The 17,619-nt window shown below is 39.9% G+C and overlaps 1 non-coding gene across 1 annotated transcript; it reads left to right on the top strand.

Moving 5' to 3' along the window:
* Window positions 1-10,318: 10,318 nt before the first annotated feature.
* Window positions 10,319-10,390, top strand: TRNAG-UCC. Its single transcript has one exon. It is a non-coding gene; the product is annotated as a tRNA-Gly (tRNA).
* The last annotated feature ends 7,229 nt before the right edge of the window (window positions 10,391-17,619 follow it).

The raw sequence follows: 17,619 nt of genomic DNA, 5'->3' as shown, positions 1-17,619 counted from the left end.
AGGGTATTTTCTGTCAGAGATACAGGGTAAGCAAAAGTGGTGTATGCAAGGAAATGATTTTTCTAATCTATGATACAGAATCGGAATTGCCTAGACACAGACACAGTAAGGCCTTGCTGAGTGTAATTATGGTGGCCTCCAAAAAAAAAAAAAAAATTTACTAGAAAATGGAAATCTGAGTCTAAACCAGCTGTATTGGTAGTACTGAATATAGTAACAGTGATAAAACAACTGGAATTGGGATATTTAGAAAAGGCCTCACAACAGGCGTGCAAACAACATAGCAAGTCCAAGCAAGTATGTATACCACCACCCACAGGTACTATTTTCAATACAAGACATTAATTAAGATATGCATTGTCAATTTTCAAACCTTTAATCATACCCTGTTTTTTACCAAACATATAAATAAGGTCTTTGAGAGAGCCATTAGTTACAAAACCATCCTCATTAACAATAGATGCTCGGTTAAGGTCTTTAAAGTCATAATCTCTTTTAAAAAACTCATTCAAATGGGTGCTAGTCAGCCCATTTCCAGTTAATTCTTTGGCATTTGCTCTAGGAGTAGAGCTTTGCCTTACAGTACCTTTGATAGTTGCTGGTGCATCCGCAACAGTGGTAGAATAAGTTTTGGAAGACATATTCCGTTTAGGTTTAGCCCCAGTTATCCTGTATTCCTCTTCCACATTGTAAATAGAGAAATCGAATATATAACCTTTTCCAGTCATTCTACTATTGTTACCCTCCATATTCATATGTAAATCAAAGCCATTCATGGCCATCGAAATGCCGAAACCATTCCCCTGGCTGTTAGGCACCTCAAAGGAAGCTTGGCTTCCTGCTGTAACTGCTGCCGACTGCAGCATATGACGTGTGCCAGTGTCCACGATTGGGTAAACAGTTCCAGTAAATGGGTAACCTCCCCCTTCAGTGTAGAGACTTCTGACTGAAGTCTCTGTATGTCATCTCTAAACACCAGAGATGCATTCAGAGGCAAATCTTCAGCAGAATCCATAGTGCAAGCAAATAAAAATCTCACAATAGGCGTGCAACCAACAAAGTAAGTCCAAGCAAGTATGTATAACATGCCCAAGCTGTAATGGATTCTTCTGAAACAAATGCACCCTTCAAGACTGAAAATTTTTTGCTGTAGAGCTCTTTATTCACCAAACACAAGATTTAGCGCTTTCATCCACAACAATGTGGACTTCATCAGAATACTAATTAACAGTTAATTACACCTTTTAAAAGCCATTTTGGCACCAAAAATCTTCTACCAAGCATCTAATACTACCAATTACACTGTTAAAATATTAAAAAATGAATGAATGAAAATTCATTCACAATATACGACCATATTAAATATCAAATAATGTTAAACATAAAAATCATGAAATTCATAACACACTATTAATTGATATAAAAATTATTAATATAATGATATTAATATAAAATTATTATAAATAGATTAATCTAATATAAGAATATCATTTAATTAATTTAGGGTCCAGGGAGACTAAATGGCAGCTATTAACAGACACCTTAAACTTTCCTGGTCTTATAGGTTCATAGGTAGGTACTAGGCTATCGGCCCAAGGGCCTACGTAAGCCTAGCCAACAAGGTTCCATGGCTTACGCTACCCAAGAAAGTTATTTTCCTGTGCCACTGTTGAGCAGAGACACAGAATTGATCCCGGGGTGTATTTCCTATGTCCCATCCACTCATCAAGATTTTTCTTGAAGAGTGCTAATGAAGAACTTTGCTTGACATAGATGGGTAGCCTGTTCCAGAGTATGGGAAGTCTCTGGTACTGGAATCTATCCCTCCAGCATGTCCTGTTTATTGTGGTGACAAGGTTTATGTCCCTAGAGCGTGTAGCTCGGAGGGATTGGGATTTCTTTAGGTGTAGCATGTCCAACAGCTCTGGGTTTGACACAGCTTTATATGCTAGGCAGAGATCACCTCGGAGTAGGCAATATGCTATGGAGTAAAGCTGGAGTTTTTTGAGGCGGTCAGTGTAGGGCATTTGTTTGAGGCCAGTAATCCTCTTTGTGAGGTACTTCTGTGGCCTTTCCAGCTGCTGCAGATGTCTTGTGAGGTACATTCCAAAAGGGGTTTTGTACCCTATAATGGGTCTAATGAGTGTTGAGTAGAGGGGAAAATGACCTCGTTTTCCTGGATGAAAACCATTTTATGATGAGGTGTGCCACATAGAAAGACTTCCTGACTACTGTGGTGATGTGACTATCAAAGGAGAGACTACTGTCCACCTGGGTCCCAAGGTCTCTTATCACGCATTCGGTGTTAAGTAGATTGCTGCCTATGTGGTAGTTCATGGGTACAAAGTTTTTACCAAAGGGGATGACACTGCACTTTTTGGCATTGAGCTTGAGGCCATGGCTCTGACACCAGGCATCTGTCTCAGTGAGGCCCTTCTGTAGGATGTCCACATAATTTGGAGACTAGACTATGGCTCCTAGCTTGCAGTCATCTGCGAACTTATTCAGCCAGAGGCCTTCTGTGTTAGCCTGTACTTCAGAGAAGTAGATACCAAACAGGAGAGGTCTCAGAATGGAACCCTGTGGTACTCCACTTGTCACTGCTTTGAGGTCAGATTTGGAGTCTGCAACTTTTACAGTGTGGGTTCTTGTCAGTGAGCCAGTTGGCAACCGATCTTGTGATGTAGGGATTTATACCTAGTTTAGTGAGTTTAGCTATAATTCGAGAATGGGGGATGGTGTTGAAAGCCTTGGCGAGGTCAAGATAGGCTGTGTGAACCACCTTACCCTCATCTACGGCTTTGGTGAGTGCCTCAAAGAAGTTGATTAGGTTCAGGAGGCATGATCTGCCTTTCACAAACCCCAACTGGGTGGGATCCAGAGTTTGGAGGTTACCAATGTCTTTGTTTATGAGTTCCATGATAATACGTTCCATGGCCTCGCAGACCAGGCTCATCAGGCTAATAGGTCGATAGTTCCCGGGATCAGTGGTGGCTCCCCCTTTGTGGAGTGGGATAACTGTTGCTGTGTGCCATTCAGTGGGCACAAAGCCTGATGTGAGGCTAATATTGAACATGGTGCTTAAATGGGGAGCCAGTTCGTTCTGAAGTTCATGTAAAATGCAGCCTGGGATGTTGCCGGTCCCATGGATGTTGTGTTTTTGGCTTTAGAGTGTGCAGCTTTTACCTGCATAGTTGTGATTACAGGGACTCTGCATTCTTCCTGTATAGATATGGGCCCTTTAGGGGGTGAGAGGGGTGTAAAGTTAGCACTGAACCTACCTGCCAAGATGTTGGCAATATCAGTTAGTTCTGTAATTTTCTTCCCTTTGTGCGGTAACTCAGAGCAGATCTGGGTGTTGCCATCGAGATTCTTGGCATAGCTAGAGAATGCTTTGTAGTTGTCCTTGGAATTAGTGGCGATTTTGTTTTCGTAGCTAGCTTTGGAAGATCTTATAAGGGATCTTAGCTACTTACTGAGGCTGACCAGGGAGCTCCTCCACTCATGGGATTTTACTCTCTTTTGCAACAGTTTCTTCCTTCTGTTGTACAATTTGTTTATGGCAGGGGACCACAAGATTGGCTTCCTTTGTTTGGAGGATAGCATCTTGATTCTGTTTGGGATAGCACGATCCATACACTCGTGTTAAGTGCTTATAGAGTGCATTTGTGCAGGATTCAGCAGTTGTAACTGTATTGTCCATCTGCATGGGTGTCATGAAGTTCACCACTTCTGTCTTAAGAAGCATGAAGTTGGCTTTGGAGAAATTTTTTACTGTGGTTCCTTAATGGGGGGTGGGGGTAGGAAGTGGATATCAAGGGTGATTAGCTTATGGTCGGATCGGACCAATGAGGAGTTGACCAGGTGTGGAACACCAGTCACTCGTGTTGGTAATGACTAGGTCTAGGACATTGTTGCCCCTGGTGGGGGTGTGGATAAGTTGATCCAGGGCACTGGAGTTTATGAATTCCAGAAAGCGTTGCGCTAAGGAGTTGGTACACGAGTAGTTTTCCCAGTTAATGGTGGGGTAGTTGAAGTCGCCCATTATTAGGGTGTTTGGTTGAACCCTAATATTTTCCAGTACATCAAGAAAAGAGGAGTGGGAATCCTGGGGCATGGTGGGGATCTGTAGCAAGCTACAACTTGGATTTCAGTTTTGCCCAGAGTTAGCTGCACTTGGATAACCTCGGATGCATTATGCTGAGCAACTAGCCTGGAGGTGTGGATATCCTCAATGAATATGGACACACCTCTGCCTTTGGTATTTCAGTCCAGGTTACATGGCCGAAAAGGGTGGTACGAGTTATAGCCTGGTAGTGCAGGGGTGCTCTCTGGAGCCTTGAACCAGGTCTCAGTCACTGCACAGATATCGATGTTCTCCATTTTAAGGAGTGCCTCGAGTGAGTGCATTTTGAGATTTAGACTTCTAAAATTGAGTAGCATTACCCTCAGTTACCCTCTTAATGATTACATCACAATTAAGCCTATATTACAAATGCGTATATATAGGGAAGAGAGTAAAAAGTGGCTTAGGAAGGGATGGTGTGTATTATATAATTGGTGTACTATAATGATGTGTGAATTGACAAGTGCACAATGATCATGTATTATATTTAATTAAATTATATTATTCTTAGATTAATCTATAACAATTTTTATATACCATATTAATTTTTTATATCAATTAATAGTGCGTTATAAATTTCATAATCTAACATGTTTTTATATTTAATATGGTCGTATATTGTGAATGAATTTTCATTCATTCATTTTTTGATATTTTAACAGTATAATTCATAGTATTAGATGCTTGGTAGAAGACTTTTGGTGCCAAAATGGCTTATAAAAGGTGTAATTAACTGTTAATTAGTATTCTGATGAAGTCCACATTCTTGTGGATGAAAGCGCTAAATCTTGTGTTTGGTGAATAAAGAACTCTACAGCAAAAAGTTTTCAGTCTTGAAGGGTGCGTTTTTTTCAGAAAACTCTGTTACAGCTTGGGCGTGTTACACATACTTGCTTGGACTTACTTTGTTGTTTGCACGCCTATTATGAGGTTTTTATTTGGATGCACTATGGATTCTGCTGAAGATTTGCCTCTGAATGCAATTCTGGTGTTTAGAGACAACATACAGAGACTTCAATCGGAAGTCTCTACACTGAAGGAGGAGGTTACCCATTTACTGGAACTGTTTACCCAATCGCGGAGAATGGCACACGTCATATGCTGCAGTCGGCAGCAATTACAGCAGGAAGCCAAGCCTCCTTCGAGTTTTGTAATGGCCAGGGGAATGGTTTCGGCATTTCGACGGCCATGGATGGCCTTGATTTACATATGAATATGGAGGGTAACAATAGTGGAATGACAGAAAAAGATTATACGTTCGATTTCTCTATTTACAATGTGGAAGAGGAATACAGGAGAACTGGGACTAAACCTAAACGGACTATGTCATCCAAAACTTATTCTACCACTGTTGGGGATGCACCAGCAGCTATCAAAGGTACTGTAAGGCAAAGCTCTAGTCCTAGAGCAAATGCCAAAGAATTAACTGGAAATGGGCTGACTAGCACCCTTTTGAATGAGTTTTTTAAGAGAGATTATGACTTTAAAGACCTTGACCGAGCATCTATTGTTAATGAGAATGAGGATGGTTTTGTAACTAACAGCTCTCTCAAAGACCTTATTTATATGTTTGGTAAAAAACTGGGCATGATTAAAGGTTTGAAAATTGACAATGCATATCTTAATCAATGTCGTGTATTGAAAATAGTACCTGTGGGCTTGCGTTTTTTAAGGTGCCAAAGGGTATTGAATTAAACGAAGCTGTATGTAGTGAATTAAATGAAGCTGTATGTAGTGAATTTAATCAGTTATTTAATCAGTTTGGTTTTGATTACATGAAACTTTTAATAAAGAAAAATGATGAAGGCTTATGTGCACTTATGAAGTTGAAAATTTGAATATTATTATTACTCATGACTTATTATATAATCAATGGGATACATTACATCTTAAACAATATGATATTGCAGATAAAAAGGCACATACCATTTTTAGTAAGAAATGTAGGAAAATTAGGAGGGACATGGAGCATTTTACGAATGATAATGTATACCCCTGGAAAATGAATAAGGACAGTAAGAATTATATTAATAATATGGACAGAGAAGGTGATTATAGTCAGAACACTGAGGAGATTAATAATAATCAACACAGACGCAATACAAATTTGGGGGGGGGAGGGTGGAAGCATCATTACAAAAATTGGAGGAAAGATTGGAAATGGAAGCAGGACAAACCATATTGGGGACAAGAGCAACAAACGTACCACAGACGGGGGATGGACAATCAGTGGTAGGCACAGAAAAAGTTCTTGAGAAGGTATTAGACACTACAGAAAATGATGGAATAGTAAACTGTTTAGATGATTTAAAAATATATAACTATACTAATTTGGTTTTGAAAAATAAGCATTTCAAACTTTTTTCGAGGGGGATGAAATAGATTGCCAATTCAGGTTTTCAGATTATAGATTGTTTGGAAGAGATTAAATTATACTTGAGGAAGATCAATTTAGCTATTCAATTTCAGAACAATACCAAATATGTAAGTTAAGGAAACATTTAACAAAAGTACATATGTGCCCGTAACACAATCTAGTGTTGCAGTGTATGAAAGAATGGCTACAAAAGAAATGCACAGTTTACACAATGATTTAAAACATACAAAAAATGAGATATAACCTTACCCACAGTGAGGCTGCTGTTTTGAGACAGTTTAAGGAAGACCAGAAAATAAGGATTATGAAACCTGACAAGGGGGTGGGGGTGGGGGTAGTGATTTATGGCACTTTGGAATATGTTGCCAAGATATTTGAGATTTTACAGACATCAGGAAATTATGAAACAGTTTCTGTTAATGAAATACCGGTTGCATACAAACATATTGATATGTACAAAGAAGAATATTTGTTAGACAACCATATTACTAATGAGGTTTATAACTTTTTGAAGGTAGAATATCCGGTTATGGGCACTATAGTTGGCATACCCAACATACATAAGAGTATCAACAACTCACCCTTTCGACCAATTATATCAGGTAATCGTTCTAAAACATTCCCATTGGGAGTGGCCATTGACAAATGGTTAAAACGTATATATGGGACCATTCCACATATGGTGAAGGATTCTTGGGGTTTCCTAAGCAGCCTGACTCCTAAAGTTTGGAAAGAAGGGTTATATTACATCACCACTGATGTTGTAGACCCATTTTCTTGTATCCCTAAACAACCTGGTTTAGATGGATTCTGCAACAGTATTAGACAAAAATACTAATTTAGAATGGGATTTTGTAGCCCTTATTTTGGATATGTCGATAGTGCTTGATAACAATTTTATTTACTTTGAAGGAGAGTATTATAGACAGACCAGGGGTGTGGCCATGGGGGCAGCTTGTGCCCCCATGTTTGCAAATCTGGTCATGTTGGATTGGGAAACGACGTATATATGTCAGAGTAGATTTTACAAGCACATCAGACATTATTCGAGATTTTTGGATGATTTTTTTACTGTGGGAAGGTTCTTTGAAATATTTGAGGAATTTATGGAGTACATTAATAACTCAACTACATTTTTACGATTCACACATACATGCAACACTAATGGTACAGCGTATTTAGATACCTTTGTTGCGAACACCAATCATGACTTTAAGTCTAACATATACAAAAAAAATGCCTTCTCCAACAGTTATCTTGAATATACGAGTAATCACCTTAGAAAAACAATGAGGAACATTTTCAAAGGACAATGTATACGTGCTACCCGGATAACCTCTCAGTATGTAGATATGGTTAAAGAAATGGAATTTATATGGAATTTATTTAAGCAGAGGGGGTATCCCATTCATATGTTAAATGACGTCAAGGGGTACGTCACTGGTGAATGGGGTAGAAAATATCTCCCTATTTTAGGGAAGCCTTTATCAGAAACTATTTTAGTGGATAAAGTAAACAATGATACAAATTATCAAAAGGCATGTATTTTTGGAGTATTCACCTTATGTAAATAAAGTCAAACAGATAATGGCTTATAACTGGAACATTTTGTTAGCAGATAATGACATAAGGGATATAGTGGGGTCAGCACCATCCCTTTGTTTACAAAATGGGTAACAATTTAAAGAGAAGTTTGGAACATGGGTGGGTCAACATACTGCAAGACAAAATACATACTAGGAAATGTGGATGTCGCAGACAATGTTCTAGTATATTAGAAGTCGAAGGGGTTGTGTTGGATAATGTTAACAAAACTAAGGTCATATTTGCACAGGGGAATTGTAACTCCAAATGTGTTGTGTACATGGCCGAATGTATGTCCTGTCCATGTTGTTATACTGGAAAAACAGAGAGATGTTTCAAGAACAGGATTTATGATCATCTGTACAATATTACTAAAAAAGATAAAACTAATGCCGTTTACAGGCATATAGAGATGAAATGATATGAGTACACATTTAAATTTGCCATTCTTGAACAGATCAAAATAGGTCCGAGAGGGAGTAACATTAAAGCCCTTTTAGGGTACAGGGAGACTAGATGGCAGCTATTAAGATGCTTTAAACTTTCCTGGTCTTAATGACTACATCACAATTAAGCCTATATTACAGATGCATATATAGGGAAGAGAGTAAAAAGTGGCTTAGGAAGGGATGGTGTGTATTATTTTATTGGTGTACTACAATGGTGTGGGAATTGACAAGTACACAATGATCATGTATTATATGTAATTAAATATTATTCTTATATTAGATTAATCTATTTATAGTAATTTATATTAATATCATTATATTAATTTTTTATACTGTCCGGTTCGATTCTCAGCTAGAGCGTCTTCTGCGTGGAGACATGCGTGAATGGGCGTACCTTCGTTGAAGGTTGTGCGTCAGGCCTGGAAAGCCGGTACGTGAAAATCAACTGCCAATCATTAGCGGACCGGAGTTCCACTGTGGCGACCCCTAACCGAGAAAAGCCGAAAGACACAAACAAACAAATATTAATTTTTTATATCAATTGTGTGTTGTGAATTTCATGATTTTTATGTTTAACATGTTTTGATATTTAATATGGTCATAAATTGTGAATGAATTTTCATTAATTCATTTTTTAATATTTTAACAGTATAATTGGTAGCATTAGATGCTTGGTAGAAGAATTTTGGCACCAAAATGGCTTATAAAAGGTGTAATTAACTGTTAATTAGTATTCTGATGAAGTCCACATGCTTGTGGATGAAAGCGCTAAATCTTATGTTTGGTGAATAAAGAACTCTACAGCAAAAAGTTTCAGATTTGAAGGGTGCATTTTTTTCAGAAGAATCCATTACAGCTTGGGCGTGTTATACGTACTTGCTTGATCTTTAGAAAAGGGTAGGAAGTAAATTACATTGAAAAAAAAAACAGGAATTGTAGGAATACATACACGGGAGGAATGAGGTTTAAAAGAAGGCAGTATTTGAATGAGCTATGTAATGTTTGACTGACAATGATTGGGTAGATTATAACTGATGTATAATGTTTGCAGCTAGAATTGTGCCAATATGGTTTGTGATGTAAAATGTTTGCATCTCGGAAGGAATGTGTCAATATGGTTTTTCATTTATATAAATGTATGATCACCTATGTCATAACTGATAATTTAATAAAGATGCTTCTTGTTTAAATAAAAAAAAATATTTGTAGTTTGTCACTCCACTAGTGTGCCTACAAATGCTACTGAGGACTCATTTTTAATTAACCTTTTCTGGAGATGGCAACTTTCTTTTCAACCACACTTCATTCTCTCCTTAACCATAGGCAGTTGTTTTCTACTGCTACTGCCTTCCCCTAATGGAGTAATGACGGACTTTACAGAATTGTGCTCAAGTCATCACTTCCTTCCAAACTCCATACAATATTTATCCTTTTTAGTAAATGCATCTCAACATTTGATAACACCATGCAGTCATTTGCAAACAGGTTAAAGCTGCACTGCTTGACCCTACTATTTATTCTTATCCAGTACCAACATACATTTCTTTAAAAACCTTCACCACCACCAGAAGGTAGCCACATAGCACAGTATACCCTTGCCTTATCTCATTCCACTCCTCAAGTTTACGTTCCTTGATAAACTCCACTGGCTGCCAGCCCCAGCTATGGACTTTTGAGAGTCACTTTAACCCCTACCAAAAACTTCCCACTCACTTGCTTCTTCTCAGTTTTAATGTAAAATCCTCAATCTACAGTATTAAATTTTAACAATGAATAACAATAGCATTGGTGGTATAGTGGTGAGCATAGCTGCCTTCCAAGCAGTTGATCCGGGTTTGATTCCTGGCCAATGCAAGAAATCTGTACATTTAAGCATTTTTCTTGGCTTAAAAACCTCAGCTTTGGCCGGCTAAGAACTTGCTGTATTCAACTGGACGTATAAGAGAATTTAAATACCTTTATCTGCACTTTTTTTTTCAAAAAAATACAGTATTTAAATTGATTTTAACTGTGTTGCAGGAATATTAACTGAACTGGAAGTTTTGACTCTGCTCTTCAGTTAGTCCCACCCACTCTCCCTGTTTTTGTTTTGGTGTTAATCTTAGTGGCCTTGAAACTGCCCGCCCCTCTTGTAAATTTGTGTTTGGATACTCCTTCTGGGCCCATCTCATTTGCTCACTCAACTGAGTGCAGTGAGATCATATTCTGATTTCAGGCACTCCTACTGTGTACAAAGAGAGCATCTGGGAAACGAAAAAAAATGTAAGCTAGTTTCCTGCCTTTCCTGTTAAGTGGTATAGACTATTTGTAGGCTTCTGAGCCCCAAGCCCTTCTGTGTTGGAGGGAAGCCTTCTAGCTTAGTTTTTTTCTTATAACTAGCCAGTTTTCTAGTTTCAGCACTCAAATATGTTTCTTTGATCTCAGCACTTGTTCAGAAAAAAAAAAAAAATTTCATCTGCTTTTACTGTACTTGTGTTTCTACCTACTTTATTTTACTTTTGCATCATCTTAAAAGTACTCAATTGTATTTATTACTGCTTGGTGTTACTGATTCTAAGCCTTTTGGTTTAAACACTTGTTTTGCACTGAGAGGGTTTGTGGTCTGCACTGTAGTGGCAGAACAGGTAGCTTACATCCTTCTAGGTTAGGAACTGCTGATTGAGGGCTCAGTGTCTGTTATTCTAAAGGTGTATTAATTCTGGTTTAAGCACTTGGGCTTTCAGGCCAGTTATTTTACATTAAGAGGGTTCGTGGTCTGCACTCTTGTGGGAGGAGAGGCTGGACTCTGCCCTTCTGAGCTGGGAATTTCTGGTTAAAGGCTTATAGTGCATGCATATCTGAACTGCTTCTTACTGAAGTAGGAGCCTTGTTTGCTGTGGCATAGACTGGATTCGGGCCTGTTGGATCTAGCTTTGTTTGTGTAACTTGAGCACTAATCCAGGCATTCTCTAAAGTATTCAATTGTATTTATTACTGCTTGGTAGTAACTTGATTAAAGTCTAGCTATCATTCTAAGTCTTTTGGATTAAGCACTTGGGCTTCAGACCAGTTGTTTTACATTAGGAAGGTTTGTGGCATGCACTGTGGTGGCAGGACAGGTAGCTTTCATCCTTCTAAGTTGGGAACTGCTGATTGAGAGCCCAGTGTCTGTTATTCTTAAAGTGTATTAGTTCTGGTTTAAGCACTTGGGCTTCAGGCCAGTTATTTTACATTAAGAAGGTTTGTGGTCTGCACTCTTGTGGGAGAAGAGGCTGGACTCTGCCCTTCTGAGCTGGGAATTTCTGGTTAAAGGTTTATAGTGCCTGAATATTTGAACTGTATCTTACTGAAATTGGTACACCTTGTTTGCTGTAGCATAGACTAGATCCAGGCCTGCTGAATCTAGCTTTGTTTATATGCTTGTTTGCTTGTTATTTCCCTGGAATGCTAATTCCACCTAATACGCGGCTTCTTAGCGCTTCTGTGGATCACTAGTGATATCTGCATTGCTTACTGTACTTATGCCCTCGTTTCACTTGAAAGAAAGTTACTGTTTGTCGTTTTTGCATTTAAGTTACCTGTAACACATTGCACTTAAGTTACCTGGCACTTGCTCACTAAAGCAATTATACAAGTCAGCACTAAAAATTAAAAGCACTACACCCTCACTCCCCACTGGCCCTTGTTTTCAATTATTAAGGAATTCCCAATATTATTCTAGCACGTCCAAAGGTCAGTTGTTAATCTCCTCTCCGGTCCAGCTGGTGAATCTGGGAATCTTGAGGCAATGTTACAACTGCCTCATGTACACAGACAACTCTCTCCTCCTCCCAAAAAATTCCAACACATGTGAGAGATGCAACCATATAGCCAAACTGGAGGCTAAGCTCTCTCAACTCAGTACTGGCATAACCAGTCAGCAGGAGAAGGAAACCACACTCACTACAATTCCAGTCTCACATAGACCTACCATGACAGCAAACCAAACACATAATCACACAAAAACATACTCGGAGGCTCTAAATAAAGATCTGCCTAAGCAGCAGAGACCTCCAAAGCAGACACCCAAGCAAGCGCTACCCCAAAACAAAACACGTGCAACACATATCTCACAAAGCCAGTGTGCCGAACAGTCACAGCCCTTAAGACTACACAACACACCTGATAAACTTGTAATAGGTGACTAACGTCCCGCTCACCAGGCTGAACAAGGAGCGGGTCACGGTGAGCAGCCTGTCGGGCGCTAGGATCCGCCACATAACACAAGCACTCAGGTCACTCCAAGGCAAGTACAAATATGACTCAGTCATTGTCCATGCTGGTGTGAATGACCTGAGACGTACCTCCCTGGACTACATGAAAAGAGACATAAAGGAGCTCTCTGAGCATGTAGCCCAGGCCGGTATGACCCTGACCTTGAGTAGCATCTTAACCTCACCAAGAATGATGCCACAATATGAAGACAAGATGATCAATTTCAACAATTGGCTTAAGTACTGGTGTCATTCAAAGGGGATCCAATGCCTGTCAGCTTGGGATGATATAATCGACAAGCCGCGATGCTTAGCTAGGGGCGGCTTGCACCTGTGTCACCCTGGGCTTTGGATATTGGCAAAGGCTCTTGCTACCCCATAGTGCCTTTTTAGGCAAGGCTCAAAGACAAACCCACCTCCATAGGTATCACAAGGGATAAGAAACTAAGAGTAATGCTACTCAATGCCAGAAGTCTCAAGATGCACTTTTCGAAACTCTCCTTAGCATGGAGAACATCGATATCTGTGCAGTAACAGAAACCTGGTTCAGTTCTCCGAGAGCACCCCAGCACTACCAGGTTATACCTCATACCATGCTTTTTACCCCCAAATCTTAGACCGAACCACAACAGGAGGTCGAGTATCCATATTCATCAAAGATACCCACACCTCCAGGTTGGTGGCAAAGCATGAAGCATCAGAGACTATCCATGTGCAACTAACAGTGGGTAAAACTGCCTTCCAGTTTATAGCCTGCTACAGACCACCCTCCCAAACCCAGGAACCCAACTCGGCCTTCCTGAGAACACTGGAAAATATGAAGGTCTCTCCAAACACCATTATATTGGGCGACTTCAACTACCCAAACATAGACTGGGAGCATTACTCTGGCTCCAACACCTAGCCCAAAGGTTCTAGAATTTATAAACTCAAATGCTATGGAACAACTTGTTACCACTCCCACAAGAGGAAAACATACTGGACCTGATCATCACCAACATGGGGACTCTATGCTCCAGACCAGAAGTGTATCCCTCACTGGTAAGATCAGACCATAAACTAATCTCACTGGATATTCACATCCCGACCCACCCCTGCCCAGAAAACCACAGTGAAAACTTCTCTAAAGCAAATTTCACCCTCCTCAGAACTGAGGTGGAATCCTTTAAAAACTCTGTGCCTGTGGAATATACGGCCCAGACTGCAGTATCCTTTATAAGCGCATTCTATGAACACCTTCAGGAATGCATGGATCATCTTGATCCCAAATAAAACCAAGACCCAATCCTCCAAAGGCAGGCGTCCTGTCTGGTGGACCCCAACCATAAACAAACTATACAATAGAAGGAGGAAGCTACTAAATGATAGAGCAAAATCCCAAAAGGGAAGGCATCACTGATCAGTATTAGCAAAAACTACGGGCACTCATAAAATTGTCTAAGGCCAGCTTGAGAGAAAAATTGCACAGGACACTAAGGATAATCACAAGGCTTTCTTTAGTTATGTTAGGAACCTGGGTGGTAATTCCCAGATATGCTCAGAATTAGTCAAAATGACATAAAATACACTGAACCCACAGACATTGCCAACATCCTAGCTGACAGGTTCAGCGCAAACTTATCCCCTCCCCACCAAAGGGCAAATATCTATCCCAGCAGAGTGCTGCCCCTTGACATCTCAGATGCTCAGGTAAGAGCCGCCCTCTCCAAAGCAAAAAACACAGCATCAATGGGACCAGGCGGTGTCCCGGGCTGCATCCTACATGAACTCAAGAAGAGCTAAACCCAAACATAAAACTACTGTTCAATCTCAGCCTTACTACAGAATATGTGCCCAAAGAGTGGCGTACAGCAACAGTGGTCCCTCTCCATAAAGGTGGTGCCTCAGCGGAGCGTGGAAACTATAAGCCCCATAAGCCTGACTAGCTTGGTCTGCAAAGCTATGGAAAGGATCATCATGGACCTCATAAATAAAGATATTGGGGACCTACAGACACTGGATCCTACCCAGTTCGGCTTTGTTAAGGCAGATCCTGCCTCTTAAACCTGGTTGATTTCTTTGAAACAGTCACCAAGGCCATTGACGAGGGAAGGTGGTCCACACAGCCTACCTGGACCTGCATAAAAGCCTTCGATACAATACCCCACTCGGGCATTATAGATAAGCTCACCAGCTTAAATATAAACCCTATGTCACTAGATGGATTGCAAACTGGCTCAAGGACAGAACCCACATGGTTAGAATTGCTGGAGCCATGTCAGACTCCAAACCAGTTACAAGTGGTGTCCCACAAGGATCAGTCCTGGGACCTCTCTTGTTCGGTATATATTTCTCGGAGGTACAGGCCAACACGGAAGGACTGTGGCTGACCAAGTTCGCAGATGACTGCAAACTGGGCATAATCAACTCTCCAGCCGACACAAGCATCCTCCAAAAGGGCCTCATAGAAACAGACAACTGGTGCCAGAGCCATGGCCTCAAGCTAAATGTCAAAAAGTGTATAGTCATACCCTTTGGCAAAAACAAAGTGCCCACAAATTACCACATAGGTGGTAATCCATTAAGTACAGAAGAAGTAATTAGGGACCTGGGGACCCAAGTTGATAGCAATCTCTCATTTGACAACCACGTGGCCAAAGTGGTTAGAAAAACATTTTATATAGCCCACCTAATCATGAAGGATTCACATCTAGATCAGGGAGGTCATGGGTGCCTCTTTACTCATCCCTCATCAGGCCCATAATTGAGTACAATGTCCCTTTTGGGATGTACCTTACCAGACACCTGCAGCAACTGGAAAGACACAAAAGTACCTCACCAAGAGGATCAAAGGGCTCAAACAGATGCCATATGCTGCCCGGTTAAAGAAACTCCAGCTCTACTCAGTGGCATATCGCCTGCTCAGAGGCGATCTGTGCCTGGCATTATAAAGCCATGTCCAACCCAGAATTAATGGACATGCTGCACCTCAGAAAATCAAATCCCATCAGGCTCTGCGCTCGAGACTTGAACCTCAGCACTGAAATAAATAGGACATGCTGGAGGGACAGATTCATAACCCAGAGGCTCCCTTCACTCTGGAATAAAATCCCAGTCCAGGTTAGGCAGAGTCCCTCATTGACTCTCTTCAAGAGGAATCTTGATGAGTGGATGGGAGATCGTAGGTTTTCCCCGGGTATCACTTCTGTGTCACTGTTAGACAGAGGCACAGTATACTAACCTCGAAAAAGGGCATAGCAAAATAAATTTAAAATGGGTGGCGAAAGCCAAACACATTCTGGCTAGGCTTATAAATGCCCCAGGGCAGACAGCCTAGTATGAACCTATGAACTACCTCCCCTACTGTCATACACGGCTTCCTCTGTACATGAATTTTAGTATAATCGGTGATCAATGGATGTATTTTCCTTAACAAATCCAACTTGGTTCAGACTATTACCTCTCACATCTACCTCTTCCAGCCTTGTGAAAACATTTGTCGTGTTTTCATTTAGACAGATCTAAAAATCTGCAGGTTAATTCAGGGCTTCCTTACTTTCAAGTAAAAGTCTTGTGAAGATGTTTGCAGCTGTATTAGTAAGTTAGCTGCGGCTCATATTTTATCTGGAGGTTATGCCAGGATTCTCTTACCTTTAAGTCAACACTATCACTTTCTGCAGTGACACCAATAATTGTTGTCCTCCACACCTCCCAATCACCACCTTCAGCTTGTCATCTTCTTTGAATGCCATCCCTTAAAAATAAAAAAACTAAAAAAAATCTGAGTACATGCTTTATCTCCAGTAAAAAAGCCTTCCACTTAATACATCCCTGTTCAATCTCTAAATCAACTCTTCTTCCTTTTTCTCATAAAAATGCTTCTCTCTGCTGCAATTTCTGACCATTCTTCTTCAGCACTTCTCTTCTCTTTACCTTTTCTCTTAATATTCCTCCCCACCCTCACCTTTTGATCTCAATCTCCAAGCTAAAAATGTACCATTCACCCTTCCCCTTTGACCATTATACGTGTCTTCTTCCAATTTCAATAGCAGTCATACAGGATGGTTCCTCAATGGGACACTTATCTGAACCAGTGAATGCAAACAATATCAATGACCATGAGTAGAAAAGACAGACGAGCACGAGACCTAGGTTCAGACTGGCAGTAGACAGTCTGAGGCTTTATCACTCATACATCTGCTTATGCAGCCTTAAGCCCATGGGCTTAGGTCATATGCTGAACATGAAACCAACAGAATGGTGGAAATTGCACCAAAAAACACCAAAAATAATTCCAAAGTGCAAAAGAGAGGTCGGATGTAGTTCCAATACCGAAATTTAATGTCCAAAAGATAAAATCACAAAGCACACCAGAGAAATAACATTAACGCCTTAAAAGTTCCACTCAACGTTTTCGTCATATTACGTAGACTTCATCAGATAAATCATTCCAACTAACAAGCTATATTTATAACAACATCAATTACGTGCTCATTATACCAATCAAATTTAAAAGGGAAATGCATATAAAACACTATTTCTCAAGACATTAACATAAAAGGAATACACATGTTCAACAGTATATAAAATTATTCCTTATTCAAATAAATAAATATTAATAACTTTCTCTAGATTAAAACATTAAAAATTTAAAAAACTTCACGAATCAATCAATTTAATATTAGATTATGTATATGTGTCATTGTAACTCTAGTTTTATAACCATACCTTATAAACTGATACCCTCTAGTGGTCATTTTGTAAAAGTGCTTATAGGGGTCTTAGAGCTTGGCTGCTCTTAATTTTAACAAAGGTTTAATGGAAATAAATTCATTTAAACCTGGTTTTTTTGGTTTTTTTTAACCTTTTGGG

Source organism: Protopterus annectens, chromosome 8.part0, assembly GCF_019279795.1.
Source record: "Protopterus annectens isolate FY-2018-M chromosome 8.part0, PAN1.0, whole genome shotgun sequence".
In the NCBI taxonomy this organism is placed as follows: domain Eukaryota; kingdom Metazoa; phylum Chordata; order Ceratodontiformes; family Protopteridae; genus Protopterus; species Protopterus annectens.
The sequence above is the reverse complement of the archived record's forward strand: the minus strand, read 5'-3'. Positions and strand labels throughout refer to the sequence as shown.